Raw genomic sequence first — 20,224 nt, forward strand, 5'->3', positions numbered from 1 at the left:
TTACTAATAGGACTTATACAAAAGTAATGTCATCAAGAAACCATTTTTTTTATAATTTCTTATAGGACATTAAAACAAGAAAAAGACAAAACAAATTAGTTGGGCTGAAATTAATAACAAAACAACCCAAGGGGTTAAGTGTAATATTTATATAAATGATTCAATATCATAAAGTTCAAGAACAGTGGCTTGCGGCAAAACTGAGTTTCGATTTCGAACGAACCGATTCCGTTCCTTTTCGATTTCGAGCATAAAAACTACCATTTAGAACAATAATATAGTTAAGAGAAAGTAGAAGAGCGATTAATCTACCTTATATCCGGCCGAAAAAGCGGGTACTAGTTTGTGAACGATTTCGGTAAAATGAAAAAGACGGCGGCAGCATCGGGGGACTCGGGGCTGACTCGAAATCATTGGAAGGTGGTTTATGGATGGTTGGTGATGAAGTGATTGATAGGGAACCTGAATATAATGTACGGATGAATTTTATGTAGAAATCCGTTTCTCTCTCTATCTCTACTCTAGACTCAACAATAGAATTGGGAGTGGAATAATATAATGGTGTTCAATTTTTTTGAATTTATGTGGGTATGTATAATAAGAGAGAATAAAGTAGTGAGAATGTGAGAGGATAAGTGTGGAAGTGGTGGAATAGGGAGGGAGAGTGAATGAATGAGAGGAATACTGATAATGATAAGAGGGATAGGGGGTAAGTGCCACATTTGGTGGAGTTTTCTTTAATCTAATGTATGTGGACGCGTATATGTATAAGATAAGAATGTATGTGGACACGTTTATGTATAGGTGAGAATGTATGTGGACGCGTGTACGTATAGGATGAGAGAGAGAGAGAGAGAGAAATAGATGAACAAAATCCCTTAAATGTGGGGTGTAATTTGAAGGATAAAGATGGAGTTGGTAGAGTGTAAGAGGGAAGTGGAAATTTAGTTTGAATAGAGTTCTAGTTAGAGTTTAGATAGGAAAGATAAGAGATGAATATGAATCCCTGATTCGCTGAATATCTAAAGTATAAATATATATCTTATACAATAGAATAAATAATATCAATTGTACACATAATAATATATTTTAATTATTCAATCTAATTAATTATTAAATTAGAAATTTAATAATATAAATTTGTATTAAAAAACATTGGGTCAAAAATCCGGGTCGTTACAGAGAGTCTGATTACAAGTGAGGAGGCATGTTAAAGGTATAAATAATAAAGTTGTCTCCCTCTCTCTAACATAATAAGTTTTTAGATGAGTTGGTGGTTAATAATCCAATACACGTGACTGTCACTTTGCATTTGATACGTCATGCATGAAATCACTCCAAGTAGCGGTTATAGCATGTGCGTAGCACGAGCTTACTTAGAAGCCTAAACCAAGGCACTCTTATATAAAGTATATAGTTGTAAACCCTAAAGAGGTATGTCATTACTAACTTTTGAGTCTTGTATTTTATCTCTTTGAACAAGAATTACTTAATTATCAAAGTGTCTCTGAGCCGTCATCGGTCGGTCAGACACTAATTAACAGTAGTTCTTTAGCTATATATCTTGCAGATTTAGCTTAGGAAGAAGAGTTCAGTTACAAATCCGAACCCAAAATCTAGAAGAGTAGATTAAAAATATCCCCACATGGCCCATAATATAATTGACTGTGTGTGGGTGTGGCATCACCTCGATGAACGGTCTTACCCCATTTTTTCCCACTCCATAATATTGAGGTAATTATATTATTATACCATGTGCTTATTTCTCGTGTAGTACTCATAGCCCTGTTCAGATGTAGAGAAATGATGACAAACAATGGAAAAATTAGTTTTCATGCATATTTTGGAGTGAAAATGATTGTCCTAGTAGCACTCACTTTTTCTCAAAACAAGTCCTGCAAAAAAGACATAAGAGTTAGCATCGCAGGAAAGTTTTTCGATTATTTTATAGGCGATAAAATTTTATGGAACTTGACAAAGAGTATATCGATTGATGTGGCTAAATCTCTAGATACAACAAAGAACTTGTAGCATAGAGATGGCTAAAAAGAAAAGAAAGAGAAAAGAAAATTACATCCAACAAGAGATTGAATGAATCCACGAGTGGGTATGTGGGAACATCCTAACACCATTAGCACAATAAAGTATCTCCCCACACAATAGCAGAAACATGAGTGTCTCATAAGCAGTGATCTTCGTTGGGCCAGCAGAAAATAGTATCACATTCTAATTGCATCTTACACCAGAAAACTTCAGAGAGGTGACCAGCATCATTTGAGAGCATTATGCACCCAGGTATCAATTTGGTTCCAGTTTGGAGCCATGAGAAATAAAGCTTTGTACCATTACCATTTCCATTTCCATCATGGCATCAACTCTGGAAGCTAAATGCCAACATCTGTCAGCACCAGATCAACAACAACATAACATTCTCTTAGCCCTTCAAACTTAGGAGTAGACAAGAGAAAGAAACACAAGAGAGCTGTGCCCTCTTAGCCCTCCCATAGTAGGAGTTAAGAAGAGGTATTCAAATGTATCTGAGTAGATATCACACTGTAGGATGGCATCACCGAATTCCTGAATTGAGTAAGCAACCCTTTTTTTTATCAATATCACATAGTCAGCAGCATATGATAGGAAACATCCTCTTACCCCTCCAAAACTTGGGAGCTGATAAGAGAGCCCTCCAAAACTTAGGAGTTGATAAGAGGAGAGAGCAGCAACCACACAGAGAATTAAAGAGGGGTTCCACTCATAATTAAAGTCCAAGGATTGACACCCAATTCCTGAGTTGAGTAAGAGCATATCTCTAGTCTTCATCTATATTTTTTCTCAAATTTGAATTAAATTTTGGATAAAAACCTATTTTAAGTAGACACATCTCCAACCATCAAACCCAAATTTTACACATATCTCTCTCTCTCTCTCTCTAAGCAAGCAACCCTATTTTACCAATATCACAAAGGCAGCATCAGATGATGGGAGGTAGTCCTCTCGATATGGACCGGATTCAATCCTGATCTGATTCAAAAAATTCGATCCAAATCTGATAAAGTCAATCCAATAATTCGAATATGGTAATTCAATTACGAATCGGATCGGATTTGAATTATATCGGATTAAATCCGTTAACAATTCGATCCAAACTTTTTTTTTTTTTGTTATTTACAAAAGTGAGAACGTTATTTTAGAAAATCCTATTTCCTATCTCATCGTTCAAATTCACCTCAGTGGCCGGACTGGGTACCTGAGCCGGAATCACGTCCACCGACGGTGAACTGGAAAACACCTCCACGTCATCGCCGGACGACGACGACGTTGGGTCTACGGTTCCCTCCATACGAATTCTATTCCTCTCTGAAACATCGGCAGGATTCTCTCCACTTGCGGGAGACGCCGACAAAGAAGGACCGGCCACTGTGGCGGCTGCCAGGCGCCTCACCTCAATCCTCCGGCGGCGGAGCACTTGGCATTTCGTTGGCGAGTCATCATCGTCCTCTTGTATCGTTCTGCGGTGTCGGTGTCTGGAGTGCTCCAATGAGCGAAACCAGATTTGGAAAACAAAGCGAGCAATCTGGAGATCTCTCTCCCCTCCATTTTTTTTTTAAATTGTATTTTTTTCCTTTATTACTAAAATTCTGGAAGTATAAAAAAATTTCAAATCGGATTTGATATCCGATTTTACGGGTTCGGATTACTACTACCGGATTTATGAAGTTTAGATTCAGATTAGATTTGAGCAATTTCGAATTCTGATCGGATTCAAATTCGAATTTGAATCCAATCCAGTTCATTAACAGGCCTAATGAGAAACATTCTCGTGGCCCTTCAAAACTTAGGAGTTGGCAAGAGTAATCTTTGAGAACCTAGACTGACAAGAAAAAAAGGAGGGAAAAATGACGGCTCAGAACGTGTTTTGATAATTAATATCCTGTAAAGATATGCTAAGAATAATTGTTAGTGCTGAAAATGTTATTGACAGGTATTAATTATTAAAATATATTCTTGGCCGTCATTTTCCCAAAAAGGATCGATACATAGACCCAAGGACCGACACGACACACCAAGACACAGCAGGTGGACAAAAACGCACCAAGACTTAGACCAAAACAAAGCATGCAACAGGACACAAACACCCAACAAAAAAGACCAACTAAAAGAAACCCCAACAAACCAGACTCAAAATCCCAAACCAGACTCAACCAACACAAGCAGCCCAACTTCAAAAAAAAAAAATAAGCAACCCAAAAACAGGATTAAAAAAAAAGAAGAAAGAAAGAAAGAAAGAAAAGAGACAAAAGACAAGCCCAAATACGTAATAAACCCAACCCAACAGGACACCAAGAAAAGCCCAGAACCCAAAGTGTGCACCCCAGACCAAAAGACCAAAACAGGTACATTCTACATCAAATCCTCACCTTTTTGATTCCATCCAAATTATTCTTGAAGTCATCAACTGACTAATCATGAATATTGAATTACTTCCCCTTTACCCGAAGGACCACTCTTGTTTTCACCAAATCAGAGATTTCATCCACACTCCAATCTTTGTTATTGAAAACTACTTCATTCCTGCTTAACCAAACTGACCACACCACAGCATAAAAAGTTGCTTGCCAACAAATTCTTTCAAGATTTTTGAATTTGAAACTGTCCCAAAACAAGAACATGGCTTTTAGAGTTGAAGGGCTTATCCAAGACATATTCCACCAGGAAAAGATCTTATTCCAAACTTGTCTATTCTCTAATCATCACCCCATTCTAAATTTTATTTATTTCTCTTATTTCGTACAGATCTCCATTTTTATTCTATTTTCGACTGTAAATATAATAGCATATTCTCGCTCTTAGTTTTTTGGAAGTATTTTTTTAATCTTGTTATTAGCCTTCTATTTTGTTTTGTATCAACTAATTAACCACTGTTGGTTAACATTGGTTTTATTTGTCTTATCTATTTATTTTCTAAGCTTCCATAGTATCAAATGGTGATTGGTAATAATGCTTTAGTCTAGTTGGCTTTAAAAAGCCAGTTGGGTTTTTTTTTTTCTGTCTTTATTCAATTTTTTTTTTCTGTATTTGTTAGTTTCACGACAAATTTTTGTGAATTGTCATTCGTCTCAACGAGGGGAATAGAAAAATTTAAAATTATGATTGAAACTTAATTTTTTTTTGAATAAGTACAAAATAAGTCAAAAAATCTTGTCGAAACGAATTAATAATCTTCAAAATTTAACATGAAACTAACTGATATGAAAAAATTGATTAAAGACAAAAATTAAGCCAACTAGCTTTTTTAAAGCCAAATTGGCCCTCTATTAATTTTTTTTTTACGACTGATTTTAAGATTTGCATGATGATTCAGGGTAGTAAATGGCATGTAGTAATATTAAATGTAAACACCATAGTAGAAAAACGTGTACATTTTTAAGCGCATAATATTGATAAAGCAGTGCATCAACTTATATACAATGTGGGAGACAGTCCACTTAAGTAGTTCCGAAATCAATCATGTTTCCCTTGGGGATCTAAATGATCATCATCGATCATGTTCTTCTTGTCTTGTTAGGCCCAATTATAAAACTGGAGTTTCTACTGATGTCTATCCTCCCAACACCATGGAATGAGCCAAATTGCCAGATAGAATATACTCCTATATATATATATATATACCCATGCTTTTGTGAAAAAGTGAAGCGCGCAGCTGGTGCATGCACCATATATATATATATATATATATATATATATATATATATATATATATATATATATATATATATATATATATTATCTTTGAATTTAAATGCCCAAACTAAAGTTGCCATTTGCCACTGATATCTTGTTAATTTGTTGTTTTGCTGGTGTGTATATTCATTCACCTTATCTCCTACTCAATCGGCCGGGCTCATGGATAAGTTTAATTTTAAAGAGTCAGATATATCATATTTAATTTCCACAACAAGCTAGGCTTCTCTTTTTTCTTTTAGAAATAATAATAATAATAATTGACCGGAAGGCAGAAGAATACAAACTAGACCCTACTTTCTTGCAACCCGGCCCTTTTGCCGGTCGACTTTATTAGTGGATAAAAAGTTTTCACACTTTCCTCTTACAACATGCAGGCCTGGTGTGAGAGCCGTAACAAGATCAATGCTTGTCCGTTGACTTCAAATGCTACGCACTTCACATATATCATCATTATGTTAACAAGCATAAATTTTACACATAATTCATAGCTTTAGGAACGAGTAATTATTCAGTTATCTTTAGCTAGGCATTGCCACGTGATGATGCATCAACACCTATTCAACCGCAAATTTATGTACCGGATTTGTACACTTAGTTCTAAATTCAACATAACCTTATGGTGGAGTAGGATGGTGTTGCCCCATGAGCAACTAATAATTTTTCCTTAAGAACGGTCTTGAATATATGAGGTGGTGATTCAAGGAAGCGTACGTACGGCTTTAAAGCCATATGCCTATAGACTGACGCAAAATCTATATCGAAGTCTGAAACCTTTTTTTGTTAAGTAGAAGAAATTTATTACTCTTTGCAAAAGAGAAATAAAAATTAAAAGGATTTGGACAAACCGGGAAAAAAAACGCAACGGAAGACTTAAATAGACAGGAAGGCAAGAAGCAAACCATGTCGGCTCAAGAAAATTAAACACGTGTTCAACCATTTTGGCCACTTAAATAGTACAAAAAAGTACCAACCTTCCTCAGAAGATAAGCTGGAAAGATGATCAATTAAAAAAGGAATAAAGCAAACTAAGGTGCGCCACTAATGCAGAAGTTACTTGTAACACTTGCGTACGTACCTGCAAGACCTAGCAGTTCTCGGCTAATTCATATAATGCGCGTGCATGAGTGTGGGTAAGAGTGTGAGCGTAAAAGTGTCTTTACGCTATTAAAATTTGTGAAATTGAAGATGAAGAGCTTGAGCTGAGGGTCGATTCGGGGGTGTTTACGCTAGTGATTTATGTGGAGGTTTTGGTCATGGTCTCGGTAATCTAACCGGACCACCATCAACCGAGGCCTCATATCAACACGGGCCTGTGTATACTTTTTTGCTTACTCGCTCGGCGTCAGGTCTCCTGTTGACACTTCGGTTAACTACCGAGGTGTGCATTCCGTTTGGGCCTCTTGGCAGAATGCAGTATAGCAGGAGGGGACCATGAGCGACGCGTGGCGAAAAGGATCATCTGGGCCAGGCCTGCCCATGTGCTTTGTAACCGTCTTATCCCGTGGCGTCATCTATGATGTCACCGAGGGCGGTTACCTAAGCGTGACCTCCACGCACTAGCTTGGAGCCCAAGTTAACCTAGGTCTATAAATACAAAGGGATACTCATCTTTGAGAGGTATGCCATCTTTCCCTAACCCTAGACCTAAAAGCAACTCTCCTTACATCTAACTTGATCGTCGGAGGGTCACTAGGCTATTCCAGCCTTAGTGACTTGTTGCAGGTTCAGCGGCGGAGGAACAGAGCAGCGGAAGAGAAGTACTAGTTCAGGCCAAGGTCCCTCCTCCTAAATCGAACCCCTACAATTGGCGACTCTGCTGGGGACCTAGCCATCCTTTCAACTTTCACCTCCTCCCATCTGCTCCGTTAAAACATCCAGAATCAAACATGGTGGAGATTGACGACGCACATCACGGTGGTACCGCCCACGAGCTCGGTTCCCTCGTGGACCACAGCCTGGCTTCTGGCGGAGCGGCGGCCCATGGAAAGAACCACATATCCATCGGAGTTGGCGCCGGAGCATCAGCTCCAGACGCAGGCCCATCTTCCGAGCTCCACTCCTACATCCGCCATCTCGAGCGCAAAATCGACGATCTCACGACGGTCGTGGACTGTGACAGACACGTCCGAGACGAATTGGCAGAGATCAAACACCTCCTCATCTCCCCATCCCATTCCTCCGGGAGCCGCGGCGGAAGAACAAACCGTCGCACCCCCCCACGCAGTCACGAAGCCGGTCACCTGCTAGAGCACAGACCTCGCCCTTCAGTCAAAGATCGTCTTGAGTCACCAAGACCGGTGGACACACGAGCCCCAAAAGAAACATCGCGCAGGGACCGCTCTCGCTCTCCTGCGCAACTTCGAAGGAGACCATCGGCCTTTGACAGGCTCGGTGGTGGGAGCGTCTCTGCCTCCTCCACCCACTCCGTCCTTGTGGGGAGGACAGGCCGGGAATCTACCCCTAGCCTCACAAGGGCATCCAGGGGAGATGACGGCCTTGTCGAGATCCAGACTAGAGGATACCGCGAGCGCCTGAAGGGCCCCCGAGCCAGAAGTCCCATCGTCTCGCACCCCGGCGGTGCAAACAGCAGGAGCCCGGTGACCGAGCGCCTCGAGGCTTCCGCTCGGGATAGCTACCGACATCATCGCCAGGAGCGTTTTCCCAGAAAATCGGTTAGTATCGATCCAAAGAGAAAAGAGCACGAACGATTGGACAAACTCGTCCCCAAGAAGCGTACAGCGACTGAGCGTCCAGACGGCCCCGACCGTTCGATCCGACCTCATCGCGATGCGCGACTTGCGCGACTCACGACCTCTCCCTTCACAAGAGAGATCGACTCGGTTACCCCACCCAAAGGATTCTCCCAACCCAAGTTCGCCAAATATGACGGCAAGACCGAGGCGTACACTCATCTGGTCCAGTATAAAACCGTCATGTCTCTGTTTCTTCGCAATGAACCCTCGGACGACGCTTTCCTGTGCAAAGTGTTTCCAGCAAGCCTCGGAAACCTGGGCCTCACCTGGTTCAATCAACTCCCGGCTCGGTCAATCTCCTCGTTCGACTCCCTCTGTGACGCCTTCATGGCACGGTTCGTAACGAGCAACAAGCACGAGAAGGAGATCGACTCCCTCTTAGCCCTCCGTAAGAGGAACGACGAAACGCTTCGGCAGTACGCCGGCCGTTATTGGGAGTTGTTCAATGAGATAGAAGGTTGCGACGGTGTCATCTCGGCCCGAGGATTCAAGCTCGGTCTCACATCATAGGACGAGCAAGTCTACGACGACCTCGCTCGCCATAAGCCGAACTCTATGAAGGACCTTATGACTCGAATCGAGGGTTGGTGTCAGCTCATCGAGTCCAAGGCAGAGAGGGGCATCGGGAAGCCTACAAGTTCAAAAGCGTTGAACACCTCGGTATCCATACCGGCCCCCGCACCTGTCTCAACACCGAAGAAACAGGTCAACACAATCAAGCAGTCGCCGAGGAGGGGGCCGAAGCCAAGTGACTTCAACGCCGAAAAGACCGTCTTCACCATTCCCATCTACCGGATCATTGATCAAGTAAAGGATCAGCCTTTTTTCTCCTTCCCCAATCAAAAGCTCGGAACCGAAAATGGGAAAATCAAGAATCCCATCGTTCGATGCAGCTACCATAGCGAGCAAGGTCACTTCACCACAGCATGCAAGCCCTTCAAGGCCTACTTGGAACAGCTCGTTGCTGGTGGCCACCTCGGCAACTTCATCGATCACGAGAAGACGATGGCTCGGACACAGCGGACCGAATCACATACCGAGGAAGAGGTACAGACAATCAACGTCATACACGGTCCCTTAAACCCCGAGGCCGCTCGAGTCATCCGGGCAGAGTTGAATGAAGCCTCCTCCTCCAAGCAGGTCATGCTGGTTGGCCCCGAACCGAAGCGCCCCCGAACCGACGACGGCTCCAAATGGACGATAACGTTTACCGAGAAGGATCTCGACCGCGTCCAGCTTCCCCACAACGACGCCCTCGTGGTCACGCTACGCATCGGAAATTTCAACGTCCGTCGCGTCCTCGTAGACCAGGGAAGCTCGGCCGAAGTCATGTACTACTCTCTTTTCAAAGATCTGAAGATTCCCGAGACCGACCTCCGTCCTTCCGAAGTTCCCCTTATCGGCTTCAACGGAGCTCCTGTCTGGCCCATCGGTATGATCACTCTTCCTGTCCACACCGGCTCGGTAACGCTCGAAATAGACTTTGTGGTGGTCGACGTCCCTGGCCCTTACAACGCCATTGTCGGCCGAACCTGGCTGCATAGGCTAAAAGCGATTGCCTCCACTTATCACCAAGTGGTACGTTTCATTGGCACTAACGGGCATCAGGAAGACCTATACGGAGACCAGACCGCGGCCAAGCAGTGCTACGTCAACGCTGTCCGAAGCACCAAACAGACCCCCCGGGTGAATCTCATTGAAGCACCCGAAGCCCCAGTTTTGGAGGACGTCGGCAGATCCCCCGATGACAAAACCATTGAAGATGTGGCCACGATCCCAATCACCGAGGACGGCTCCCGATTCTTCCTTGTCAGTTCCTCACTTAGTGACACTGATCGGAATGAGACGGTAGCTTTTCTCAACCGAAACATTGAAGTATTCGCCTGGACCCCCTATGAGATGCCGGGGCTCGACCCCTCTTTCATCTGCCACGAGCTCAACATCGACAAAGCCAAGCGGGCGACGGTCCTCTCCTATTCACTCCGAGGCCGTCATTGAAGAAGTCAACCGACTCCTAAACGCTGGGGCAATCAGAGAGGTCCAGTACCCCAAATGGTTGGCTAACACCGTCGTAGTCAAGAAGAAGAACGGCAAATGGCGTGTCTGCGTCGACTACTCCAACCTTAATGACGCTTGCCCGAAGGACTTCTTTCCTCTTCCCCGAATAGACCAGCTTGTCGACGCCACCTCCGGACACGAGCGACTCAGCTTTTTGGATGCGTACCGGGGCTACCACCAGATCGCCATGAGCGAAGGCGATATCGAGAACACCGCCTTCATTACCCCCCACGGGATCTTCGGTTACCTTGTCATGCCCTTCGGTTTAAAGAATGCCGGAGCAACCTTCCAGCGAATGATAACCAAGATGTTCGAGTAATCACTGGGCGACACTATGCTGGCATACATTGACGACATGGTGGTTAAAAGTCTTCGCGCCGGTGATCATCTAACTCACCTCGCCGAAGTCTTTGAGATACTCAAGCGCCACAAACTCCGCCTCAATGCCGAGAAATGCGTCTTCGGCGTCAGCGCCGGCAAATTTCTTGGCCATCTCGTCTCCCGCCGGGGTATTGAGGCCGATCCTTCTCAAATTCGCGCTATTGACCAGCTCTCGCCTGCCCACAACAAGCGCGATGTTCAGCGTCTAACCGGTATGGCTGCTGCTCTGAATCGGTTTATAAGTCGCTCCTCGGACAAATGTCAGCCTTTCTTCGCACTACTAAAGGGCAGCCGACGAAGCTTCAACTGGACAGAAGAGTGTGACCGAGCCCTCCAGCGACTAAAGGAGTATCTTTCCACGGCTCCACTCCTCGTCACTCCTAGGGACCAGGAAGACTTGTTCCTCTACCTAGCTGTCTCTCCGCACGCCGTAAGCTCGGTGCTCGTCCGACAAGAGCGTCGGGAGCACCAGCCAATCTACTACTCCAGCAAAACCATGACTCCCGCCGAGACGCGCTACCTCCCCCTGGAGAAGCTCGTGCTCGCCCTAATCTCAGCCTCCCGAAAGCTTGCCCCGTACTTCCAGTCTCATCGCATCATCATCCTGACCGAGTTCCCCCTCAAATCTCTTCTCCAGAAGGCCGATCTCTCCAACCGAATTTCACAATGGGCCGTTGAGATTGCCAATTTCGAAATCCACTTTCAGCCTCGGACAGCAATAAAGGCTCAGGTGCTGGCTGACTTCATCGCAGAGCTTACGCCGCCCAACGTATCTGCTTCGGCACCCCCACCGAGCACCGAAGCAGTACTCCAGGCCAACCCTAGCACAGCTTGGCAGCTCTTTCACGGAGATGTATGGAAAATGTATGTCGATGGCGCATCCAACAGCCGAGGCGCAGGTGCAGGCGTCGTTCTTCTCTCACCCTCCGGTGTCTTGCACGAAAGCTCCTTCTCCATCAATTTCCCAGCCTCTAACAATGAGGCCGAATATGAGGCGTTGATCTCCAGACTCAAGACTGCCGAAGCCATTGGCATCGAAGAGCTCGTCGTTTACAGCGACTCCCAGTTGGTGGTTAACCAACTCTCTGAAGAATACGAAGCTCGGGATGACCGCATGCGTACCTACCTAAGCGCCGCAGTCCAGCTCATTCAACGCTTTAAAGCAATCAGAGTCGAGCATATTTCAAGGGAACAGAACGCCCACGCCAACGCCCTGGCAGGGCTCGCTTCGGCATTCTCATGCACTGGGCACCGATCCATTTCCTTCAATTCTATTGACAAGCCCAGTTTTGAGCTCGAAGATCTACAAAAGGAAGTACTCAACATAGAGCTCGGCCCGAGCTGGATGGATGAAATCGTCCTTTACCTGAGGGAGGACTCCCTGCCCACTGACAAAAAGGAGGCTCACCGACTCAGAAACAAAGCTGCTCTCTTCTGGCTCAATCCCAACGGCAAGCTTTACCGAAGATCATTCACCGGGCCGTACTTATTGGTTGCACACCCACATCAAGTTCCGGGCATTATCGAAGAGCTTCATGCCGGTGACAGCGGTTGTCAATCCGGTGGACGATCGCTCGCCCACCGAGCCCTCACTCAGGGATATTGGTGGCCGACAATGAAGAAGGACTCTGAAGAGTTCGTCAAGCGTTGCAAAAGGTGCCAGATGTTCGCTCCCATTATCCATCAGCCGGCCCGGGACCTGAGCCCTCTCACCAGCCCCTGGCCCTTCTCCCAATGGGGCATGGATATCGTTGGAAAGCTCCCAGTCGCTCCGGGTGGATTCAAGTTCCTTTTAACCGCAACAGATTATTTCTCGAAATGGGTCGAGGCCGAGCCCCTGGTAACCATCGAAGAAACAGACGTCATCCGCTTTGTGTGGCGCAACATCATCTCACGCTTCGGTGTGCCGTTCGCCATAATTACTGACAATGGAGGGCAGTTTACAGGACAGAAGTACCGGGCTCTGCTTGACGAATACGGTATCAAATGGGACACGTCCACTCCGGCTTACCCCCAGGGCAACGGACAGGCTGAGGCGGCAAACAAAGCAATTTCATCCGGACTAAAGCGACGACTCGAGTCACGGCGAGGAAAGTGGGCCGAAGAGTTGCCCAGGGTACTCTGGGGCTACCGTACGACGCCTCGGCGATCAACCGGTCGCACACCTTTTTCCTTGGCATTCGGAATGGAGGCGGTCATCCCACTCCAAGTCGGACTCCCAACAATGAGAACAGAAAATTTTGATGAGTCGGTCAACAACACCACCATTGCTTCGGACCTCGATTTAGCCGAAGAAGAACGGGACAACGCAAGGATAAAGCTCGCTTCATACCAACAGGAGGTTGCAAAGGGTTACAACCGAAGCATGCGCCTCCGGTCGTTCAAACCTGACGACCTTGTTTGGAAAAAGGTGGTGGAGAAGTCCAAAAAGCGAAAGCTAATGCCCAATTGGGAGGGTCCTTACCGAGTTCTCAAGCACCTCGGATCGGGTAACTACAAATTGGAGAAGCTGGATGGTTCCCCCATCGCTAAGTCATGGAATGCAAACAACCTGAAAAAGTTCTAAGAATAGTGCTCGGTTACCGAAGCCCGTTTGATCTTTATTACGTTGCGTTTTCTTTTGAGAGTTTTTGAAGGCAATCAGCTTATGTATTGACAATACTCCGAGTTTTAATGAGAATTCTCTTTGGAACTGTTCGTACAATTGATTGTTTAAATTACTTATACTTGGTCTATTCTTGCCCGGACCATTTTATACCGACTTCAGGGATATTGTTCTCCTATAGGTGATACCCTCGGACAAAATTCCCACCAAGTCACCCAGGCCTCTTCAGTCGTCTGAATTTCTGGTCACTCGCTGTAAGGATACTCGGCCTCTCTCTCCGAGCCCCTTACACCGACCCACCAGAAACCTCTCACTGTTCGGACTCGCCGCGTCACGAACCTATGGCAGAAGCCATACCACTTCGTTACCCCGGCCTACGTCCCTAGCAGTAATACCATCTCGCGCCTGCTCGATAAGCTCATTACTCAGCAGGGGCGTGCAATGTCAATTTCATTAAAACGAGTGGTTCTGATTCGGTCCCTACCGGCCCTCCTACTAGCTGGGGCTTCGGGACGAGTCACTTTTTCTTGATTAAACATCTTTTTTATGCTTGGCAAAACGATTCGGTTAACGCTTCGGTTAAACTTGTTTCTACAAACTTTCCAAGTCCCACTGAAGCAGGGGCATCATAACCTAAGGAGCAAACCAATCAAACAAGCATTTCAAAGAGAAATATTCAAGAAAAAAAAGAGCATTCATTCACGAACTATTAACAAAAAGGGTACTGCTTCAATATCAAATATTTGCAAACTCTGGAACAGCAAACTCCCAATGTTCGGAGCCGTCCAGTCAAAAGTTACAGAATTCAAAGACAAAAGTAAAAGAAGACGCTATCCTAAGAGCAAGCTGGCAGGTCGAGCTGGACCTCGGACGCCGGGGCATTTGGATCAGCTTGGTTCCCAGGACCTTGGTCCTAGGACACCGGCTCCACCACTTCCTCCTCCTCTTCTGGAAGGACAAGCTCCTCGAGAGGCGCCTCGGGGAGGGTTCGGAGATCAGAGTCTTCGGGGAGGCCGAGCCTCTTCACCAGGGCTTCATGGCCATACCGAAGGCCGTCCAAGAAACGGTCCGGATGCAGCTCCGCCTCAATCTCCCGAACTTGCTTTTTGTACTCTACTCCGGCTGCATCCCAGCCTTCATCGTAGCCTCCCTTCCTCGCGAAGTCAACCTCTGTGGCCCTGGTGACTCGCATTGTGTTGGCATCCTCCTCGGCCTTGGCGGCTCTGGCCTCTGCCTCCACTCTCTCCCTGTCGCATCTCTGGAAATCCGCCAGGTAAAGATCGCAAGTCTCCCGAGCCAGCTTGAGGTCCTCCTCCTTCCGAGCCAGCTCCCGGGCAAGCTTGTCGTTCTTCTCTTCCTGCTTCTTGCATCGGTCATTGATGGCCAATGCCCGAGCTCCAGCCTGCAAACAGAAAAATACCAGAAATTCAACAAAGTGCAAACTTTCAGACTGAAGAAAATGGGACACAAACCATTAACTTACATTGAAGAGGGCCTGAGCAATCTCGGCCGTAATGTCCTCCGTCAGGCCGGTGATAGCCCGGGCGTCCCTAGGAAGAATGCTTCCTTGGAGCATCCCGAAGGCCACGCCGAGGTTTTTGACACTGTCGGCATGGTGGATCGGGCGGCCAGCAAAATGCCGAAACTCGGGAGCCCAGGGGAGTTCCCTTGGATTGACCTAGGTGCCTTCCTCTTCTCCACCGGTTCTCCCTCCGAGCTCCTCCCGTTCCTCCTCGATCAGGATCGTCTCCTGACCTCCGGCTCCCTCCTCCCGCCGAGTCCTCTTTTCCGGGGGCTCCTGCGGCGAGACTGGGGTCGGTCTTGAAGTCCCGGCACCAGGAGTACCGGGGACTGTCCCCCTGCCCCGGCCAGCAGGCCTTCGGCGCCTCAGGTTCAGCACCTCTCGGGTTCCCATGCCCTCCATTTCCTCGCTCAGCCCGGTCCTCTCTGGGGTCTCACGATCAACCTCTTGGCGAATCACTCCCTGAGGCCCTGATGTGCTGCCCTCGGCCTCGTTCTGCCCTCTTCCCACACCTCTTCCGGCTCTCCCTCCTCGGCCTCGTCCCCGACCTGCCCGTGGAACCCCCTGCTGTCTCGATTTTTTCTTCAGAAAGCCTGTATAAGTCGGGGTATACCCAAGCAGTTCTGGCGCATACCGACTTGTTATGGGAATGGCGTAGGCCGCTGTAATCCGAGCCCGGTCAGCTCTCTCCCGAAGCTGTTGCACGATTCCCTCGCCTGCAAGGCAAAATCAAAACAAGAGATCAACACGAAGTACGCAAGGCATACGAAAACAAATGAAGCCTCTACCGAAAAGTAAATTCTACCAACCAGGAACCCCGGTCCCAAACTGTACTCTGGTAGTGGTATCGGCATTCTCCCCGGGCCCAAACATAAAATTGCCGGTCACCGAGATGTAGATGTTTGCCCACTCCTCAGAATCGAGGAGATGATCGACGAGGAACGTGTCGTACCCCGTCCTGCACGAGAGATAATATCGGTTGCTCTCTCGGTTTACTCCTAGGAGGTATACGCCGAAGAGTTCTTCGACCCCAAACGTCAAGTTGAACTGCCTCCTTAGCTCAACAATGCTTGTGATGATTCGGTAGGAGTTTACTGTAAGCTGGGAGGAAGTAAGGGAGACGGTCCGGAGAACTCGTCGGACAAATTGATGAAGGGGGAATCTAATCCCTCCCTCGGTGATAGCCATCAAAGGAAAGATCAATTCCCCTGGTCGGTGAGGAAGGACCTTGGGGTTGTTGTCGGGAAGCAGCCGGACACTTACGCCCGGAGGGATGCTGTAAACCCTTTTGAACTCGGCGTAGGCAGCCGGGGTCCCATTAAAATACTGGCTCACGTAGGGGCACGGCCTCATCGGCCTTCTTCGTCCCTGAACCTCCTCGGGGGCATCCGCAAATGGACCGAGTCCGCGGCCAGAAGTACTTGGGGCTTCCATCTCCCAAGAAGCGAGGGTTGTAATTGGGCGTGGAGCTCTAAGAGGGTCCGAAGGCTCGATGACGTCCAATGGAATTCGGTAAACGGCCTGGGCACGACACTCCTCAAAAATCTCCTCAAGATCGGCAGAAAGGGAGCTACTGGTACTGTCCGAGGAGACTTCAATGACCATTCGCCCCTACCTAGCAAGAAAAGACGTGCAAAAACCCGTTAGCTATATGCTCAGGGAAAAGCAACATGACCTAGCAAGCATGGGGCGAAATGGTCATCGCTCCTCGGTAGGATCCTAGGCACCTTCCCCCGAGAAAGGTGCCCGAGGCCGGTGGTCGTTTCTATGGTCTCAGGTTGAAGATTGGCCTCGGGAAGAATACGGGCCTCGGGTTGAATCTGGAGCTCGGGAAAATTAAGAACAGCACAGGGAATGCCCAGCGCCGCCGCGGGAAGAACGACGGCGAGCGACGGAACAGTCCCAACGCTTGAGAAATGGGGATTGGAATGAAGAAAACTTGAGGAAAATGATCAAAACGCGAAAACTAGCGACTGAAGATCGTCATACCTGAGTTTCGTGACGAGATCCGCGTCCAAAAGCGCTCGAAATCTGGATTGGATGCTGGAAACAGACGGCGGCGGCGGTTCGACTTCAGAAGCAGCGAGAGCGTAGCCGTCTTCCCTCTGCCTTCCCTATTTATAACAAGAGAGACGGAGTTAGGCGCGGGAAACGAAGCGTCGTGCGCCGAGCCGTCAGATCTTCGACGCGTGTCGCCATCAGACGGCTAGTATCAAGGACTCTGCACCGAGGACAGGCGCCGGATATTCAGACCTTAGGCATGTTGACGCGTGTCACCGAAGCGACGTTTCGTACCAATCAACTGACATGGCACGTGCCGAGGCAGCTTTTTGATTCTGAGACCTCGGCAACAGCTGACACGTGGCTCTTCTCTGGCGCGGATTGAACAGGAATCTACCGAAGCAATTTCACTCTTCGGTTATTCTCTAAAAAGATCAAGGCCTGATATCTCATACGATGGGATCAAGACCCTGAAGCAGAGGTGCAAAGCTCCAGGGACTTGAGGGGCTATTGTGGAGGTTTCAGTCATGGTCTCGGTAATCTAACCGGACCACCATCAACCGAGGCCTCATATCAACACGGGCCTGTGTATACTTTTTTGCTTACTCGCTCGGCGTCAGGTCTCCTGTTGACACTTCGGTTAACTACCGAGGTGTGCATTCCGTTTGGGCCTCTTGGCAGAATGCAGTATAGCAGGAGGGGACCATGAGCGACGCGTGGCGAAAAGGATCATCTGGGCCAGGCCTGCCCATGTGCTTCGTAACCGTCTTATCCCGTGGCGTCATCTATGATGTCACCGAGGGCGGTTACCTAAGCGTGACCTCCACGCACTAGCTTGGAGCCCAAGTTAACCTAGGTCTATAAATACAAAGGGGTACTCATCTTTGAGAGGTATGCCATCTTTCCCTAACCCTAGACCTAAAAGCAACTCTCCTTACATCTAACTTGATTGTCGGAGGGTCACTAGGTTATTCCAGCCTTAGTGACTTGTTGCAGGTTCAGCGGCGGAGGAACAGAGCAGCGGAAGAGAAGTACTAGTTCAGGCCAAGGTCCCTCCTCCTAAATCGAACCCCTACAATTTATTTATGCAGGATAATTTTTTGATTTTGTCTTTATTCAATTTTTTTTTTGTGTTTATTAGTTTTATGGCAAACTTTTATGTGATATAGGTTCGTCTCAATGAGAGAAATCGGAAAAAAAAAAATTATGACTTTTACACAAGTATTTTGAAAAATATCTAAAGAAAATCTCAAAAAGTCAGTTTTTAGATTTTTTTTTTCTTGGATATTTTCCAAAATTGTGTAAATGTCATAATTTTTTACTTTTTTTGTTCCTCTCGTCGAGACGAACTCATATCACATAAAAATTCAGTGTAAAACTAACAAACGCAGATTTTTTTTGAATAAAGACAAAATCAAAAAAAATTGGTACATAAGCTAATCACTAACGTGAACAGAAAGCAGGAGTGAAGCCTACGGAAGGTTTATATATGCAACCCAGGTTTAGTTTCACTTAGAGTTAATTGGTACGTATATATGCAACCCAGGTTTAGTTTCATGTAGAGTTAATTGGTACGTATATATGTTATAGTTGGTACGTAGACGGTCTTCCTCTCATTTTTTTTCGTGAAAGAGTTTTTTCATTACTCCAATTTCTGACACAACTTGTAAATGAATAGCAGTTGTCATTACCCTAGGTCACGCAATGTGGGCATCTACATCATCACCATTTTAAAAGTTATTCGTGCAATTCTTTTCACCAAACAAATGATGTCAGGACCGGCCTGGACATAGTGGTTACCCCGTTTTCTTGAACTTAACTTAAATATATGTGAGTTTTATTCTTATTTAAATTTTTTTGCATTTGTTAGTTTTGCATCAAATATTTGTAGGTTATTAATTCGTCTTGACGAGAGGAATTGGAAAAGTAAAATTTTGGCATTTTTACCCAAGGAGTTTGAGAAATAACCATTTTTTAACGCAAAAATGAAAGTAAAAAAAATTTACTTTGTCGATTCCTCTAGTCGAAACGATTCAATAGACCATAAAAGTTTGGCGCACAACTAACAAATGCAAAAAAAATTTAAATAATTACAACTTTCAAATTTAAGTTAGGTTCAAGAGAACATGGACTATAATCTCAATAGGTCTTAAGCTTGAAATCTCTCAAGTATTGTATATGGGACATTCCACTTGGAGCTTTATCCTAACTTTTTTTTTTAAAACGGAAAAATATTATTAAGAAACTTGATAGGGTGCATCAAGTGGGGGGAGAGAGGAGGACAATCCAACTAATTGGGCCTATGCTTGTGGACAATGGAAATGGTCCTAGCAGAAAGTTGTCGAAGTGCGCATAAACTGTTCTGAACACTCTGAGTGTGAAAAAAATAGACCGCAAATGAGGCAGCTTAAATATAAATCGTGTTAAGAAAAGTGAAATGATATATTATTGATTGAGTCTAATACATAACCCTAACACGCTTTTATATAGGCTACAAAACTTGACCACCAAAAACCCTAAACAAATTAGAAAAATATATGTAACATGGAAACGTAGATTAAATAGGAAACACGAAGAATGACCCTACACAAAACAGAAAATGTAATAATAGAACCAAGAAATTAACTATGGTAACATAATATTTTCTAATATTTTGTTAACATCTCCTTCAAATTCAAGTAGATCTACAAACTTAAGCTTGAAAAAGTCAAGAGAAACCAAGAGCAGCCAAGCTAAGAGAAGTCAGGAGTAGCCAAGCCAAGTCAAGTCAAGTCAAGTCAAGAGAAAACAGGAAAAGCCATGGAGAAAAAAAAATCAAGAGAAATCAGGAGTAGCCTAGCCAAGCCAAGCCAAGCACAGAGAAATCAGGAGGTGAAATTTGAATGAGCGAGCTAGTTACATGTTACTACATACGAATGCTCAGCGGACGACGACGAAATTTAGGCCTTCCACCGAGAGCAAAAATTTCACAGGACCTAGATCTTATATCTCATATACCATGTTAAGAAAAGAAAAATGATGTATATTGTGTCTAAAACATAACCCTAACACGCTTCATATTGGCTACAAAATTTAACCCATCAAGAACCCTAAAAAACTTAGAGAAATATATGTAACATAAAAACTTAGACTAAATAAAAAAACACGAATAATGGCCTA

This window comes from Rhododendron vialii, chromosome 4a, assembly GCF_030253575.1.
Source record: "Rhododendron vialii isolate Sample 1 chromosome 4a, ASM3025357v1".
In the NCBI taxonomy this organism is placed as follows: Eukaryota; Viridiplantae; Streptophyta; class Magnoliopsida; order Ericales; family Ericaceae; genus Rhododendron; species Rhododendron vialii.